Source organism: Eschrichtius robustus, chromosome X (genome assembly GCF_028021215.1).
Source record: "Eschrichtius robustus isolate mEscRob2 chromosome X, mEscRob2.pri, whole genome shotgun sequence".
In the NCBI taxonomy this organism is placed as follows: Eukaryota; Metazoa; Chordata; class Mammalia; order Artiodactyla; family Eschrichtiidae; genus Eschrichtius; species Eschrichtius robustus.
In genome coordinates, this window is record NC_090845.1 from 103,575,336 (window position 1) to 103,590,862 (window position 15,527).

General features: G+C 36.8%; 1 long non-coding RNA gene across 1 annotated transcript in view; it reads left to right on the plus strand.

Moving 5' to 3' along the window:
* The first annotated feature begins 1,001 nt into the window (after positions 1-1,001).
* Positions 1,002-15,527, plus strand: part of LOC137757146 (uncharacterized) — a 119,131-nt gene continuing 104,605 nt past the window's right edge. Inside the window, exon 1 of the long non-coding RNA XR_011072304.1 lies at positions 1,002-1,130. This is a non-coding gene — a long non-coding RNA (uncharacterized lncRNA). The remainder of the gene's footprint in view (positions 1,131-15,527) is intronic.

A 15,527-nucleotide genomic window follows, 5' to 3' on the forward strand; every position in this document is an offset into this window, starting at 1 on the left:
GGCTTAGAGAGGATTCCTTCATTCCTTCATCCATTCATCCATTCAACAAATATGCAGTGAAACAAACTAGGCACTGCTCTAGGTGCTGAGATTACTACAGTGGTGTCCCAGTAGATCACCCTGCTTCTAGGCTTGTCCCCGCCACCCACCCCATTTCTTTTTTCCCCACAAAACAGCCCATTATTTTAAAAAGCTCTCTTTGGTTTCTGCCGGTGGGGCTTTGAGGGGCTGGAGTGAGCTTCTCCAAGCTGACCCACCTGGTGCCTCTAGATGGGGGAAGGGAATCTCTGGCCCGATGGGAAGAAGACAGTTTCCTAGGCAGGTGCTTGATGCAATGGGTATGATACTTCCCGCCTGTAGGAGATGAACAGAGGTTTCCAGGTCCATGACTTGTAGTGAGATTTGTCTTGCTGGTGCTGACTTGGTATCTCTGGATAGGGGTGGAGGGTCTCAGGCCATTTTTGGTCTGGGTGCTTATTGGTGTGAGATACCCTTTGCTGGTCCCCCACTGGCCCCTCATCATCCCTCTGAGTGGGGGAGGGGAGTCTATACATCTGTGAATTTCCAAATTTCTATCTTCATCCTGCGCCTCCTATATTCCATTACTTACTTAATATGTCCACTGTGATGTCTAATGGATACCTCACATCTTAGATATCTTGATTTCTTTTATTATCAACATTTACTTATTCAATCCCTGCCATAAGGTAGGGTCCTCTGGAATCATTCTTTAAGACCCAGTTGAGCTTAGCTGGTAGGAGGTTAACTAAGAAGTGTTATTAATAGCAACACTGGTAGAAGGGAAAGGAAGGAAGCAGGGCGAGAACAATCCTTCACAGCTGTCCCAAATTTGGCCAAGATTACTGGGCCTTGACATTCCCCCAGTGAATCATACATTGGATGTGGGCCACCTGGGGAGGGGCGTGGCCTTGGGTGGGGCAGCGATCACGCAAAGCTGCCGCTAAAGGTCGGCTTCAAACAGCACTGGCGGCGTCTGGGGCAAGTCCTTCACTCAAGCGGGGTCCAAGCCGTGCGTCAGTTCCAACAGGATCCCCATGTGTATGACCATACTCCTGGCCACGTGGTCCTCGTTAATCCCAGCACGGTGGAATCGCTGAGGCCGGCACAGGGTGAGTGTTTCCAGTCCTGGAGGCTGGCAGGTCAAGAGTTCTTCCCTCAGCCTTGTGATCTGCTAAAAGTTCTCCTGGCCCCAGCGGTACTCCCTGGGTGCACATCAGAGAAAGTCCGTCCTAGTCGTGGCGAACGCTAGCGGAGAGTTTCCCCCAGCCCTGCAGGGCGTGCCAAGATTTCCTCCCTAGCCTGCTAGCCGGGTGAGAGTTCACTGCCTGGGTCACGGTGCACTCGCGGCCGCGGTCATTAGTGGATAATTTCCTCTTGGGCACCAACGGTCTAGCCCTCAAGAGTTTCCTTCTAGCCCCGCATATGCCCAATTAAGAGCCCTCCTTTTTAATATTGTAATTAGTGTGGGTTTTCTTTTCTGTGTGGTGACAGAATAATGATGAATACTGTTTTGTATGTTTTCACGTGTACTTACTGGCCATTTGCACATAATCTTTTGTGAGTTTTTGACTTGGTTTTTTTGCCCAGTTTTGGGGAAAGTTGCTTGTGTTATTATTGACTTGTATGGGATTTTTGACTTCGTATGGGATTTCATATACATATATATGAGAGAGACAGAGAAAGAGAGAGAGAGAGAGAGAGGATGTGAGAGCAAGACTGATTTATTCCTGGGCAAGCTTGTCTTCTCTTTTGAGTGAAGATTACCAGTGGAGAAGCTAATTAGCCTGCTGCTGTCTCTAGGCAAGGACTCATTTTCGATAACTTACTTAAAGGGCACAGCTGTTAATGATTTGACCACAAACAACTCTGGTCTTTTGATGTGATGCTTCTGACTAGAGCCTACAAACACAAGTGCCCCGATATAATTTCAAAACAGCATAATTTTTTAAGTTGCTCTGTGTCATTTGTCTTCATACATAGTTCCTCCCTGAAAACATTACCACCATACCGCTGGATATTCCAAGCCGAAGCGCATGCCTGAGAATTTAATTCACAAAATGAGACCACAAGGCTCAACCCACACCCAAACGCATTGCTTGAAATCCTTATCTCTAATGAAAATGCAGTGTCACTCCTCCTTAAACAACAGTCGTTCTCTAAGAGGAAGTTGCAGATAGAAGTTATAAACTGATCACTGCTTTAACACAGAACAGAGGTTAAGACTGGAGTTTTCACATTGAGAGATTTAGAGGTGCCAGGTGCAGAGAAAGATGGGGAACAAGCCAACTGAACTGGAATTAACATCGATTTGTTCAGTTGCCGTTTAACCTGTCTTGTACATGATATCAAAGCAAAGCCCACGTGTGGTTTTGCCTCTCTGCTACTGGGACCCAAGCAATGGACCTCTATTCCACAAGTGCATCATATCCTGGAAGATAGTATATACTGGAGTTGAAGCTGAATCACAATAGCCGAAATAGACCAGGCTTAGAAGTTATATAATCCTAACCCCTCACTTCATATAAGGTGAAACCGCTTGGAGAGGAAAAAGAAATTTCCAAAAGTCGATTGACTTAGTCTCTGAGCTAGGTTTCCAGAGGATTAGTCAGAGATGGTTTCCCTTACACCGCTTATTTAAATTGTGTTGCTTTTGGCAATGCAGTTTGGTTTGTGTTAGCAGTGAGTTCTCAATCTTGTTCCTAGGGCTGTCCTTCTGAAGTGGAAAAGGACATTGCTGGTTTCTCGTTGCCTTCCAAGCCAGTTTTCTATTGCTTCTATTTCCTCCTCTTGTGGTGGTATCATTTTTCTGTTCTCTGGGGCCCATTCTGTCTCTTAGAATTTTTCTATTTAAGATTCTGTTGCTAATGTCTACCGCTGGACTGTATATCCTTGAAGAGTTCCATTGTCACTTCCGAAAAACAAGCCTGCTAATGAGAGGTGTTTTACAAAATGGTGTACAGGCTCTGAAATGGAAGCTAGATTTACAGAACCATCTGTAATTCAAAAGCATGTAAAGGCATGGTTTTGGTTTCTGTAGGCTTTTCCCACTGTGTGCGCTTAGAAGAGAACTAAAATAACAAATGGAAGCCCTTTTTTGACAGTTTTATGGCAGGGGAAATCTGTTTCTGGAAGGTGTAACATAATTGTTAATATCATAGCCATGTCCGTGTATCAACAATTCACAGTTCTAAGCAGGCATGGGCAAGTTCATTTGGACGCGGGGATGGATTTCTGTACTAAAAGATGCTGTGAAAATCAAACTACTCTATTTTGGTAGCAACTTCCCAGCTGATATAGGAATGGTTCTCATAGCAGGTCAGGGGTTCTCAATATTTGGTAATGATTCATAGGATTGTATATTAAAAAAAGAATCCTAGGTGCTTCTCATGTGCAAATAGAGTTGCAATGCACTGAGCCTCAAGAGTATACTTCTGGTGTTCGACAAAATTTTAATTTACATGAGGTTTCCTTTGTTTGTTCGATTAATGAGGTATAATTTCCCTACCATAAGGTGCACTGATTTTAAGTGTACAGCTCAATTAATTTTGACAAATTTAATACCTCCCTCCCCCAAACTCTGATCTGTTTTCTTTCACTCTAAATTCATTTTGCTTGTTCGAAGACTTCATATAAATACCATCCTACAACCTATACGCTTTTGCATGTGGCTCTGTCACTCAGCAAAATGTTGGTGAGATTCATCCATGTTGTTGTATGTATAGACTGTTCCTTTTTGAATAGTATACCACTGTGTGAATATACCACAGTCTGTTTATCTACGTTCCCGTTGATGGACATTTGGGTGCTATGAATATTTTTTTCACAAATGTTTTGGTGGCCATATGTTTTCATTTCTGTTGGGTAAATACCTAAAACTTGGAAGGTGTATGCTTAACTTTATAAGAAACTGCCAAGCAGTTATTCAGTGTAATTGTATCACTTCACATTCCTCGCAGAGACGCATGAGGGCTCTGGTTGCTCAACAACCTTGCCAGCACTTGGTAATAGAGACATAATTTACAACTGAGCCATTCTAGTAGGTGTGCAGTGCTATCAGATTGTGGTTTTAATTTGCATTTTTCTCGTCACTAATGCTATTGAGCGTCCCTTTCTTTTCCAGAGTCATTGAGATATTGTTGACATATAACATATGTGAGTTTAAGGTATACACTGTGGTTAGATACATGTATATATTGCAAAATGATATCATATGATATCACTTATATGTGGAATCTAAAAAAAATGATACAAATGAACTTATTCACAAAACAGAAACCGACTCACAGACTTCGAAAACAGACTTATGGTTACCAGAGGGGAAACGTGGCAGGGAGGGATAAATTGGGAGATTGGGACTGACATATACACACTACTATATGTAAAATAGATAACCAACAAGGACCTACTGTATAGCGCAGAGAACTCTACTCAATACTCTGTAATAACCTATATGGGAAAAGAATCTGAAAAAGAATGGATACATGTATATGTATAACTGAAACACTTTGCTGTACACCTGAAACTAACAACATTGTAAATCAACTATCCTCCAATATAAATTAAAAATTAAACTTAAAAAATGATTACCACCATAAGGTTAGTTAATGCTTCCATCCCTTCTCATAATTATCGTGTGTGTGTGTGTGTGTGTGTGTGTGTGTGTGTGTGTGTGTGTGTGTGTGTGGTGATAAGGTTTAAGATTTACTCTCTTAACAACTTTCAAATACTGTTAATAAACATCATGGTGAATATAATTAGGTTCCCAGAACTTATTCATCTTTTATAGCTGGGAGTTTACACCCTTTGACCAACATCTCACCATTTCCCCCACCCCCTGGCAACCACCATCCTACTCTCGGTTTTCATGAGTTTGGCTTTTTTAGATTCTGCATATAAGTGAAAACATACAATAATTATCTTTCTCTGCCTAACTTATTTCACTTATGATAATGCTCTCAAGGTCCATCCATGTTGTAGCAAAAGGCAGGATTTCCTTTTTTCTGGCTGAATAATATTCCATTGTTTTTATATACCATATCTTCTTCATCCATTATCTGTTAATGGTCACTTAGGTGGTTTCCGTGCCTTGGCTATTGTGAAAAATGTTGCGATGAACATGGAGATGCAGACCCCTCTTTTAGATAGTGTTTTCATTTCCTTCAGATATATCCCAAGAAGTGGGATTGCTGGATCATATGATACTTCTATTTTAAGTTTTTTGAGGATCATACAGTAGTTCCATTTTTAATTTTTTGAGGAACTTCCATACTGTTTTCTGTAGTGACTGTACCAATTGACAATTGACATTCCCACTAATAGGTTACAAGGGTCCCTTACTCCACATCCTCAACACTTGCTATCTCTTGTCTTTTTGGTAATAGCCATTCTAACAGGTGCAAGGTGATATCTCATTGTGGTTTTGATGTGTGTTTCCCTGATGATTAGTGATGTTGAACATATTTTTCATGTACCTGTTGGCCATTTGTATGTTCTCTTTGTAAAAATGTCTATTCAAGTCCTTTGCCCATTTTTAAACCGAATTTTATTTGTTGCTATTGAGTTGTATGAGTTCTTTATTATTTTGGATATTAACCCCTTAACAGATATATAGTTTGCTAATATTTTCTCCTATTCTGTAGGTTGCCTTTTCATTTTGCTGTTTATTTCTTTTGTTGTCCAGAAGCTTTTCAGTTTGATGCAGTCACATTTGTTTGTTGTTGCTTTTATTGCTAGGTTTTTGGTGTCATATACAAAAAGTCTTTGCCAAGACCAATGTCAAAGACCTTTTCCCTATGTTTTCTTAGAGTAGTTGTACAGTTTGGGGTCTTATATTTAAGTTTTTAATCCACTTTGAGCTAATTTTTGTGAGTGGTGTAAGATAGAGGTCCAATTTCATTTTTCTACACATCGTTATCCAGTTTTCCCAACACCATTTATTGAAGATACTGTCTTTCCCCCATTTAGTATTCTTGACTCCCTTGTCAAAAATTAGATGACCATATATATGTGGATTTATATCTTATTTATATCTCTCAATTTTGTTCCATTATGTCTCTTTTTATGCCAGTACCATACTGTTTTGATTACTATAGCTTTGTAATAAACTTTGAAATCAGGAAGTGTGATGCCTCCAGCTTTGTTCTTTCTCAGGATTGCTTTGGCTATTTGAGATCTTTTGTGGTTCCATATGAATTTTAGGCCTGTTTGTTCTATTTCTGTGAAAATGTCATTGGAATTTTGATAGAGATTATATTGAATCTATAGATGGCTTTGAGTAGTTGGACATTTTAACAATGTTAATTTTTCTGAGCCACGAAAATGGAATATCTTTCCGTTTATTTGTGTCATCTTCAATTTCTTTCATCAATGCCTTGTAATTTTTATTGTATACTGCTTTTACCTCCTTGGTTAAATTTATTCCTAAGTATTTTTTTCTGTTGCTATTGTGAATGCGATTGTTTTCTTTCTTTCTTTTTCAGATAGTTTGTCATTAGTGTATAGAAATGCAACTGATTTTTGTATGTTGATTTCTGTATTCTGAAACTATACTGTTTATTAGTTCTAATAGTTTTTTGGTGGCATCTTTAGGGTTTTCTATGTATGAGATCCTATCTGCAAACAGAGACAGTCTTATGTTTTTCTTTCCAATTTGACTGCCTTTTTTTTTTTTCTTTTTCTTGCCCAATTGCCCTGGCTAGGACTTCCAGTACTATGTTGAACAGAAGTGGTGAGTTTGGGCATCCTTGTCTTCTTCCTGTTCTTCATGAGAAACCTTTCAAACTTTCACCTTTTGAGTATGATACTTGCTGTGGATTTGTAATATATGGTCTTTATTATGTTGAGGCACGTTCTTTCTATATCCAATGTGTTGAGAGTTTTTAATGATGAGAGGATGTTGAATTTTGTCAAATGTTTTCTTTTCTGCATTGATTGAGAGGATCATGTAATTTTTATCATTCATTTTGTTAATGTGCTATGTCACATTTATTAATTTGCATATGTTGAACTAGCCTTGCATCCCAGGGATCAATCCCACTTGACCATCATGTATGATCCTTTTTTCCCCAGTTTTATTGAGAAATAATTGACATACATCACTGTATAAGTTTAAGATATACAGCATGGTGGTTTGATTTATATATATTTTGAAATGATTACCACAATGGGTTTAATTAACATCAATCATCTCATATAGATACAATAAAAAGAAAAGAAAAAAATTGCCTCCTTGTGATGAGAACTCTTAGGATCTACTCTCTTAACAACTTTCCTACGTATCATTTGGTAGTGTTAACTATAGTCATCATGTTGCACATTGTATCCCTAGTACTTATTTGTCTTATAATTGGAAGTTTGTAACTTTTGACCACCCCCTTTAATTCCCCCTCTCCCTGCCTCTAGTAGTCACAAATCTGATCTCCTCTTTTTCTGAGTTTGGTGGGGGTATTTTTGTTTCTTTTCTTTTCTTTTTTTTTTTTTTTTTAAGAATCCACATATAAGTGAGATCATACAGTATTTGTCTTCCTCTGTGTGACTTATTTCATTTAGCCTAATGCCTTCAAGGTCCTTCCATGTTGTTGCAAATAACAGGATTTCCTTGTTTTTTTAATGGCTAAATAATATTCCATTTTATATATATATAATCTTCCATTGTATATATATTATATTCCATATATATATATATATATATAATATTCCATACATATGTAAGATAAAGATAACTTCTTTATCCATTTGTCCATTGATGGGCACTTAGGTTGTTTCCATGTCTTAGATATTGTAAATAATGCTGCTATGAACATGGGGGTGCTGAGATTTTTCTAATCATGAATGGGTGGTGAATTTTGTCAAATGCTTTTTCTGAATTTGCTGAGAGGATCATATGGTTTTTTTTTCTCCTTTTTCACTTAATATGGTATATTACATGATTTGACAATCAAATATTGAACAAATCATTCATTCCTGGGATAAACTGCACTTTGATGCAGTGAACATTTTTATTTGCTGGATTCTATTTACTAATATTTTGTTAAGAATTTTTACATTTATTTTCATGAGGCATACCAATTTGTAGTTTTCTTGTAATGTTTTTGTCAGGTTTAGTATTAGGGTAACTCTGACCTCTTAAAATGAGTTGTGAAGAGATCTCTCTTCCTCTATTTTTCTGAAGAAGTATATATAAGATTGATATTCTTCCTTAAATATTTGATAGAATCCACTAGTGAAACCATCTGGGTCTAGATTTTTTTGTAGGTTTTTATTACAATATTAATTATATTCCCTAATATAATTCTATAGAAATTTTCTATTCTCTGTCAGTTTTGTTAAGTAATGTCTTGCAAGGAATTTCTCCATTCATCCATTTGTTGAATTTATTGACCTAAAGTTTTTCCCAGTAATATCTTTTAAATGTCTGTAGGATCTGTAATGATATTCCCGCTTTCAATTTTAATGTTAGTAAATTGTGGTTTTTTTCTGATCAGTCTTGCTAAGGATTTATCATTTTGATTACCTTTTTCAAATAACTTTGTTTATTTTTCTTTCTGATTATTATTTTTTCTATTTAATTGAATTTTGCACTTAATTATTTTTCCTTTCCATTTATTTTAACTTTTCTTTTTTAAATTCTTAAGGCAAAACTAATTTTTTTCAAACCTTTCTTTTATAATATAGTCATTAAATTTTACACTTTCCTTTAATAACTGATTTAGTTACTTCCCACAGATTTTGATATAATTTATTTTCATTATCTTTCAGCTGAATAATTTTTAATTTTCCTTTTGTTCCTTTGACCTGTGGGTTATTTTAGATGTGTGATATTTAATTTTCAAACATTTGAAAACTTTCTAGACATCTCATTATTAACTTCTAATTGAGTTTCATTGTTATCAGATAATACACTTTATAAGATTTCAAACATTTTTATTAATGAGTTATATTTCATCACTTAGCATATAGTCTGTCTTGATGAATATTGTATGTGGAGTTAAAAAGTTGTTTTCTGACATTACAGAGTATAGTATTCTATAAATGTCATTTAGGTCCAGTTCATTGATAGGGTTGCTCATATCTTCTGTGTTTTGGTAGTTTCTTTTCAACTTCTATCAGTTACTGAGAAAAGGGTGCAACATGTCCAACCGATATGGTAGATTTCTCAATTTCTCCTTTTAGTTCTCTCAGTGCTTACTTCATGTATCTTGTAAATCTAGCATTAGGACCATACACATTTAGAATGATTATGTTTAACTCTTAAGGTACCTTTTTATCACTTGCAACATTTCTGTTTATCTCTGGTAATAATCTTTGTTTCATAATGTGCTTTGTCCAGTATTAATACACTCTGGCTTTCTTTTTACGTTATTTTACTTTCAATCTATTTGTGTCTTTATATTTAAAGTGTAACACCTGCAGAAAGTATATTTTTGAGTCTCATTTTTATCCAGTTTGATAATAAATGATTCTTACTGTGCTTCTTCCATGTATATCTAATGTATTTATCGCTATGACTTATTTTAATTCTATAATTTGCTGGTTGTATTTTAGTTGTTTTATGTGTTCTTTTCATTCATTCGTTCCTCCTTTTCTGCTTTCTTTTGGGTTAATCACATATTTTTAGTATTCTATTTCATTTTCTCTATTGTCTCTGTCATGCTCTGCTTGGCCTCCACCTCTCTGTGTTGAGGTTGGAACTGTACACTAATAGAGAACATGGTTCTCATCTCCTCTGTTGCTCTTCTTTGAGCATTGCATTCTGTGTTGCCTTTTGTTCAGTGCCTGAAGACAGTTGCTTCATATACTTTGTAAAGTTTTATAACTGTCTACAGTGGGAGGGCAAGTCTGGTACCACTTATATCAGCATAGCTGGAAATGGGATTCTGAGGCTTGCTTTTTAGCTTCTCCCAGTCTTCTTTTTTGGTCCTTTTTCTACATCATGGCCTTCTCCCTCCTTTTCCTATCCCCCTCGCAGATATCCTGCTTCTAGTGTCTTACTCTCAGAAGCTATGAATAAATAACTTTAATGAGTTATAAAAGCTTATTAAAGCTTTTATAACTTATTATAAAAGCTGATAAAAGCTGAGGGTGTGATATTTTCCTGAGTCATTTTCATGATTATTGGGATGCTAGAAGATTTTATAGCCTCTAAGATTCATAGGACTTCATCTCTGGTAGTGGAATGAATACAAGTAAGCTATGCTTCTTGGATGTTTATTGGATATCTACTATGTAGTAGCTATCTTGAAAATATCCATCATAATGCTAACCCATATGTTTCTGTCTACTTTCTCTACTTTTATGACCAAAACTGTAGGAAGGAGTATGGGATTTGATGGCTAAATGAACACCTTGAAGTGCCAGCACAAATCCTTTGTGGGTCAAAAGAGGAAAGCCAGGGAAAGGATAGAGTGAGAGCTGTAAGAGTTGAGATTTCAGTGTAAGAACTGAACTCAAGAACAGACAAAGCAGAAAGAGGCAAGGCATTTGGAAATACATCTCCCACATTCATAGTTGAGCTTCTCTAGTCTTCACCACCTATTACTGGGCTGAGCAAAAATTTCTGTTTTTACTTCTGGCTGCCTCTTATCTCTTCTTGCTGTTTTCTTGGCTTTTCCCTTTATCATACATCTTGATGGGTATATTGGTATTCTTTTTTCTAGTTTGGCATTCTGTAGATTTACCAGGCAGTGAATTTTGTCTACCAGGAATTGATTTGGGTATTATCTTAGGCACTTCCACCATATTGGGATTCTCACTTATTTTAATAACTTAGAACTTCCTTTCCAAATAGCCTATTTAATAAATACATTATAAAAAATTTTATATGGACTCTATTTATGATTTATGGTAAACTAAAAAGAACACTAAATCATGAATCAAGAAATGGAAATTCTGGTCCTAGTTCTGTCATTAAGTGTATGACCTTTGGGAAGCCATTTAATGTGGAAACTAAGCTTAGATGGTCCTTAAGGTCTTTTCCAACTATAAGATTCCATATGCAAGTAAGATTCCTTTATTTCTTCTTCTCCTCTCATTTTTGGAGATGAAGAATACATTTCCCTTTTACGACTCCTTGGTATTACTTATACATGAGAACAGAATATGTCCCAGTGGACAAACTTGTAAGCCCAACACAAACTTACTCCCTGTCCTCTGCCTTGCCTTAATCCTTTTGTCCCCGTTACCCCCAGTATCCTGCAGCATCTTTCCAGATGATTCTGGTATGATTGACTACCATTAAAAAAGAAAGAAAGAAAGGTGTTATGTCAAACTGAAATGTTTGTTTTTTTCCATTGTCTTTCCAGATCAGACTTCAGCCTACTTTTTAAAACACTTTTTCATAGCTTTGAGAGAATCTTGTAAAGTCAGAACTTGCATTTTTGTATATCGGTGATTCTGAGTAGCTTGGTGACCAACAAAACAACTGCATCGATTCCCAGTCTTAAGAAGTAACCCTTAGAGAAGCAATGTTCTCAACTAAGACTGCATTGCCGGTGCAGTATAAAGAAAAATGTTTATCAACCTCTCCCTGGAAGCCAAAAGGACTGCTTCAATCCTGAAGTGGCAGACTTTGTCCTTAACTAAGCAAAAGGGAACAATAAAAGTTCAGCGTATAGCCAAGTGGGCTGTGTGTGTGTGTGTGTGTGTGTGTGTGTGTGTGTGTGTGTGTGTGTGTGTGTGTGTTTACAAAAGTAGAAGAAAGAACTTTTTGAAACTATGTTGATGTTGTGCCTTATGCTGATGGGTGATCTTTAAAAGAAAAAGGTTTTTGCTATAAGTACAAGGAGTTAAGAATTTTTTCCAGTGTCATAGGTAAAAGTATTATTATAATTACTTGACATTTAGAGAGTATTTACCTCTCAGTAAACCCAGTTCTACTTAAAGTTTTTCTTAAAAAACAATTATGGTAGGCTTGACACATTAAGGCTCTATTCAGAACATGCCAAAAGATCCAGTTCATTCTATCGAAAATTCAGCCTCTAATCTGGTTGGTTTGATTCTAGAAATCAAATTTCTATTTCCCACTAGATCATAAACTGCATAAGGGCAGATACTATGTGTTATTCGTACTGTTTTTGTAGTTCCTAGGACTGTCATGTACTGAATACTTTTTGAAATGAATTGAATTAGACTGAACTGAACTGAAAGTTTAGTGAGTTTAACAAATGAAGAATAAAGAATCCAGAGAAAACGACTTCCTCTTTTCATATAATAAGTCCAAAAAGAGATCTGCAACAATTGAGTTCTTTTGGTTCTACCTTCAGTGATCTCCAGGCTAGGCTCTCTTCTTCAACCACACAGGATTAACTGCTGTACCAAATGATGCTGTCAGCTAATAGAATTCTGAAACCTGTAGTCCCATGCAAATAAGTCCTGCAGTCCTAAGACTCCTGATGGTTTGACCCACTAAATCAACCAGACTGTGTAGAACAGACGTTCCTTCACACCTAGTAGTATTCAACCACATGGTCCAAACAAGAGAACCATCAAAAATTGTTTAATATTATAATAAGCTAAAAAACTTATTTTGTGAATAATATATTGTATTTGGCAAAACCAAGAAACAATTCATTTTTGCTCAGTCTTTAATATCCTCAAGTGTAATCATTAAACTCTTGTTACTTTTAATATCTAGTGTGGTTAAAGAGGATTGGACTGAATTGATAAAATGATAATTACATCTCTGTGCTATTTGCATTTGAGTAGGAACATATTTAATTTTCTTGCAAGTGTAGGAAATTAAAGGGCTGAGATTCTAATTGGAAATAGGTGCACAGAAGTTTAAGTGGGAATTTCCAACAAAAGTCACATGAGAGTCAACTTGAGAAAATAGAGGTTATAATGAGGGATTAGGAATCATTAAACTTTATGTTTAAGGTTGAAGAAATTATAAAAGCACACCCAGTTGTTCATCCTTAATATCCATTACCACTGTGAGTCTCGGAATGACTGATATATCCTTGCTACTCAGTGTGGACATTCACCAGCATCAGTAGTCACTTGGGAGCTTGTTAGAAATGCCTCACCCAGACCTACTGAATTAGTTATATATTGCTGTGTAGTAAATTGCCACAAATTTAGCAGCTTAAAACAACACACTATTATTTCATAGTTTTTGTGGGTCAGGAATCTGGGCACACCTTAGCTGGGTCCTCTGCTCAGGATCTCGCAATGCTGCAATTAGGATGTCAGCCAGGGCTGGGCTGTGATCTGAGGCAAGGAGTTCTTTTTCAGGCTCACATGGTTGTTGGCAGATTTCATTTCCTTGTAGCTGTAGAACTCATAGAAGCTTACTTTTTTTTTTTTTTCTTTCTTTTCTTTTAGAAGCTTACTTCTTCAAGGCCAGCATGAGAGTCTCTGACCTTCCCCCTCTGTCCTCTAGACCCTCTTTTAATGGGCTCCCTTAATTACATCAGGCTCACCCAGAACAAGCTAGTATTTCTTGTCCATTGCTATGTACACTACACTGTGCTTGGCACTTAGCACATGTGTCATTACATTTAATTCTCATGATAACTCTACCAGTGGGATGGTAGCATTATTATTTTACTGATGAAGAAACTGAGGATCAAAGAGATTAAGATCATACACCTAGTATATGGACCTAGGAGTCGAAGCAAGCATGCTTGACCGGATTTTTCTACCACATCATGCTGTGTCCAAAGTGGGAGGAAGGGGCTGCCCAAAGAGAAAGCCCCTGAAGACACAGCTCACAATTTTGGCAAACCCCAATGGGTCAGGGGTTCAAAGACACCTTTCTTTGCCTACCTTGAAAGAAACTGGGAACTCCTGGGTTCCCTGGAGCTTTCGGAAACCAGTAAGTGGAGATGTGACCAGTAGAGAGCACCGCTCTCTCCCAGCAGCCTCTGCTGCATTCACTGAGATTTCCGGGAAGAAGACTATGACCTGAATATGCTGTCAGTGTTCTGAGAAAGCCAACTTAAGGCACCCAGCCTGCTGATGAAGAGAAAGGCTCCATTTGGTGAGTGCATTGAAGTTCTTGAAAGCCAAAGTGAGGGTAGAATAAATGCCAACTTCACTTTTCTTTTATAATTTTATATTAAGATATTTTAGAAATGTTGATTAATTTTGGTGAACAGATATCTCCAAGGCTGACATTATTGAAATTTTAAAAATTTTGTTCTTGCTAGATTATTTATTTTGGTTTTAGCATTAAATGTCATCTCAGGTCAGTCTCTAAAAGGGGTTTGTTTAATTCCTAATTGTATAGAAAGCATAGTTTAGTGAATTGTATTGGTGCACTGCCTGTTTAAGTAAGGCCTTACCAGGTGAATCTAAAGCCTAGTTTTATTTTGGTTAAAGAAAAAAAAAATCTATCAATAATCCATTTTGTGAGTTTTCTCAATTTATTATCAGGCAAGCACAAGACATTAATGTATTCTTTTGATTTACTTCCTAATTATAAAAGCTGCTTCTTTGCAAAAAGAAAAGAAAATAGGGATAGCAGGCTTCACATCAGAAAATGTGGTGCTATTCTTTTTCTTTCTATTTTGTTTTTGTTTTTTTCTGGCAAAAGTTGACTACTTCAGATATTCTCCAGATAGCTTTCAGGATAGTACTGATCTCTTCAAAACCAGAAAACATTTAGGATTTTATCTCTAAGTTGCTTTGTAGAGATAGAAAGTAGATTAGTGGTTGTATAAGGCTAGGGTTGTTAGGAGAGTTACGGGGTAAATGCTAAAGGGCAGGAGGTTTGTTTCTTTTGGGCAGTAATGTCAGTGTTTTAAAATTGATTTTGGTGATGGATGCACAAGTCTGTGAAAATACTTAACAGCTATCGAATGGTATACTTTAAATGAGTGAATTTGTTGGTATGTAAACTATATGTCAATAAAGTTTTTTTTTTTTTTTTTTGATGCTTTGTATGAAATTTTAGTGGATGAGAACAGGTCTCAGATTGAGATTAAAACACTGTATTCCAAATAATACCAAATCTGCAGCATAAGCTTTAAACTAATTTTATAGGAGGATGGTCAGGAACCTTATTTGTAGATTTTCTCTTCACTTTCTTCCCTCCATGAGGAAGGAAAAACGATAATCAGCTCCCTAAGAGATACTGCTTTGACCCAACCCCTGAATGAGTGGAAGTAATTACTTTTGGCAGAGCTGAAAAAGCAACTGCCAAAGAGTGTCATGTAAACTATTGTTGGCTAGTCTTCTTGCCGTCATGGGCCCTGAAGCTCAGAAGGATTTTATAAAGTGGGAGAGTGGTTTTATTTTGATCCACAGAATGAATATGGAGTGTATTTGGTCAAAATTAGTTGAAAGATGAGTGCGGCTTACTTGGCTTCTCCTTCCATGCTCCCATCTCTCTTCCCTCCCAATTTCTAACGTCTTATGTTTCTTCAGTGCCTCTGGAGAACAGGGCTCACTTCTCTAACTTCTTCCCACAGATATTTCCATGGTTTTTAGGCAGCAGTTCAGCACAGTGGAAAGAGCACTGACTTTGGAATAATTGCTGTGATTGACTTCTGGCTCTCTCAGTTACT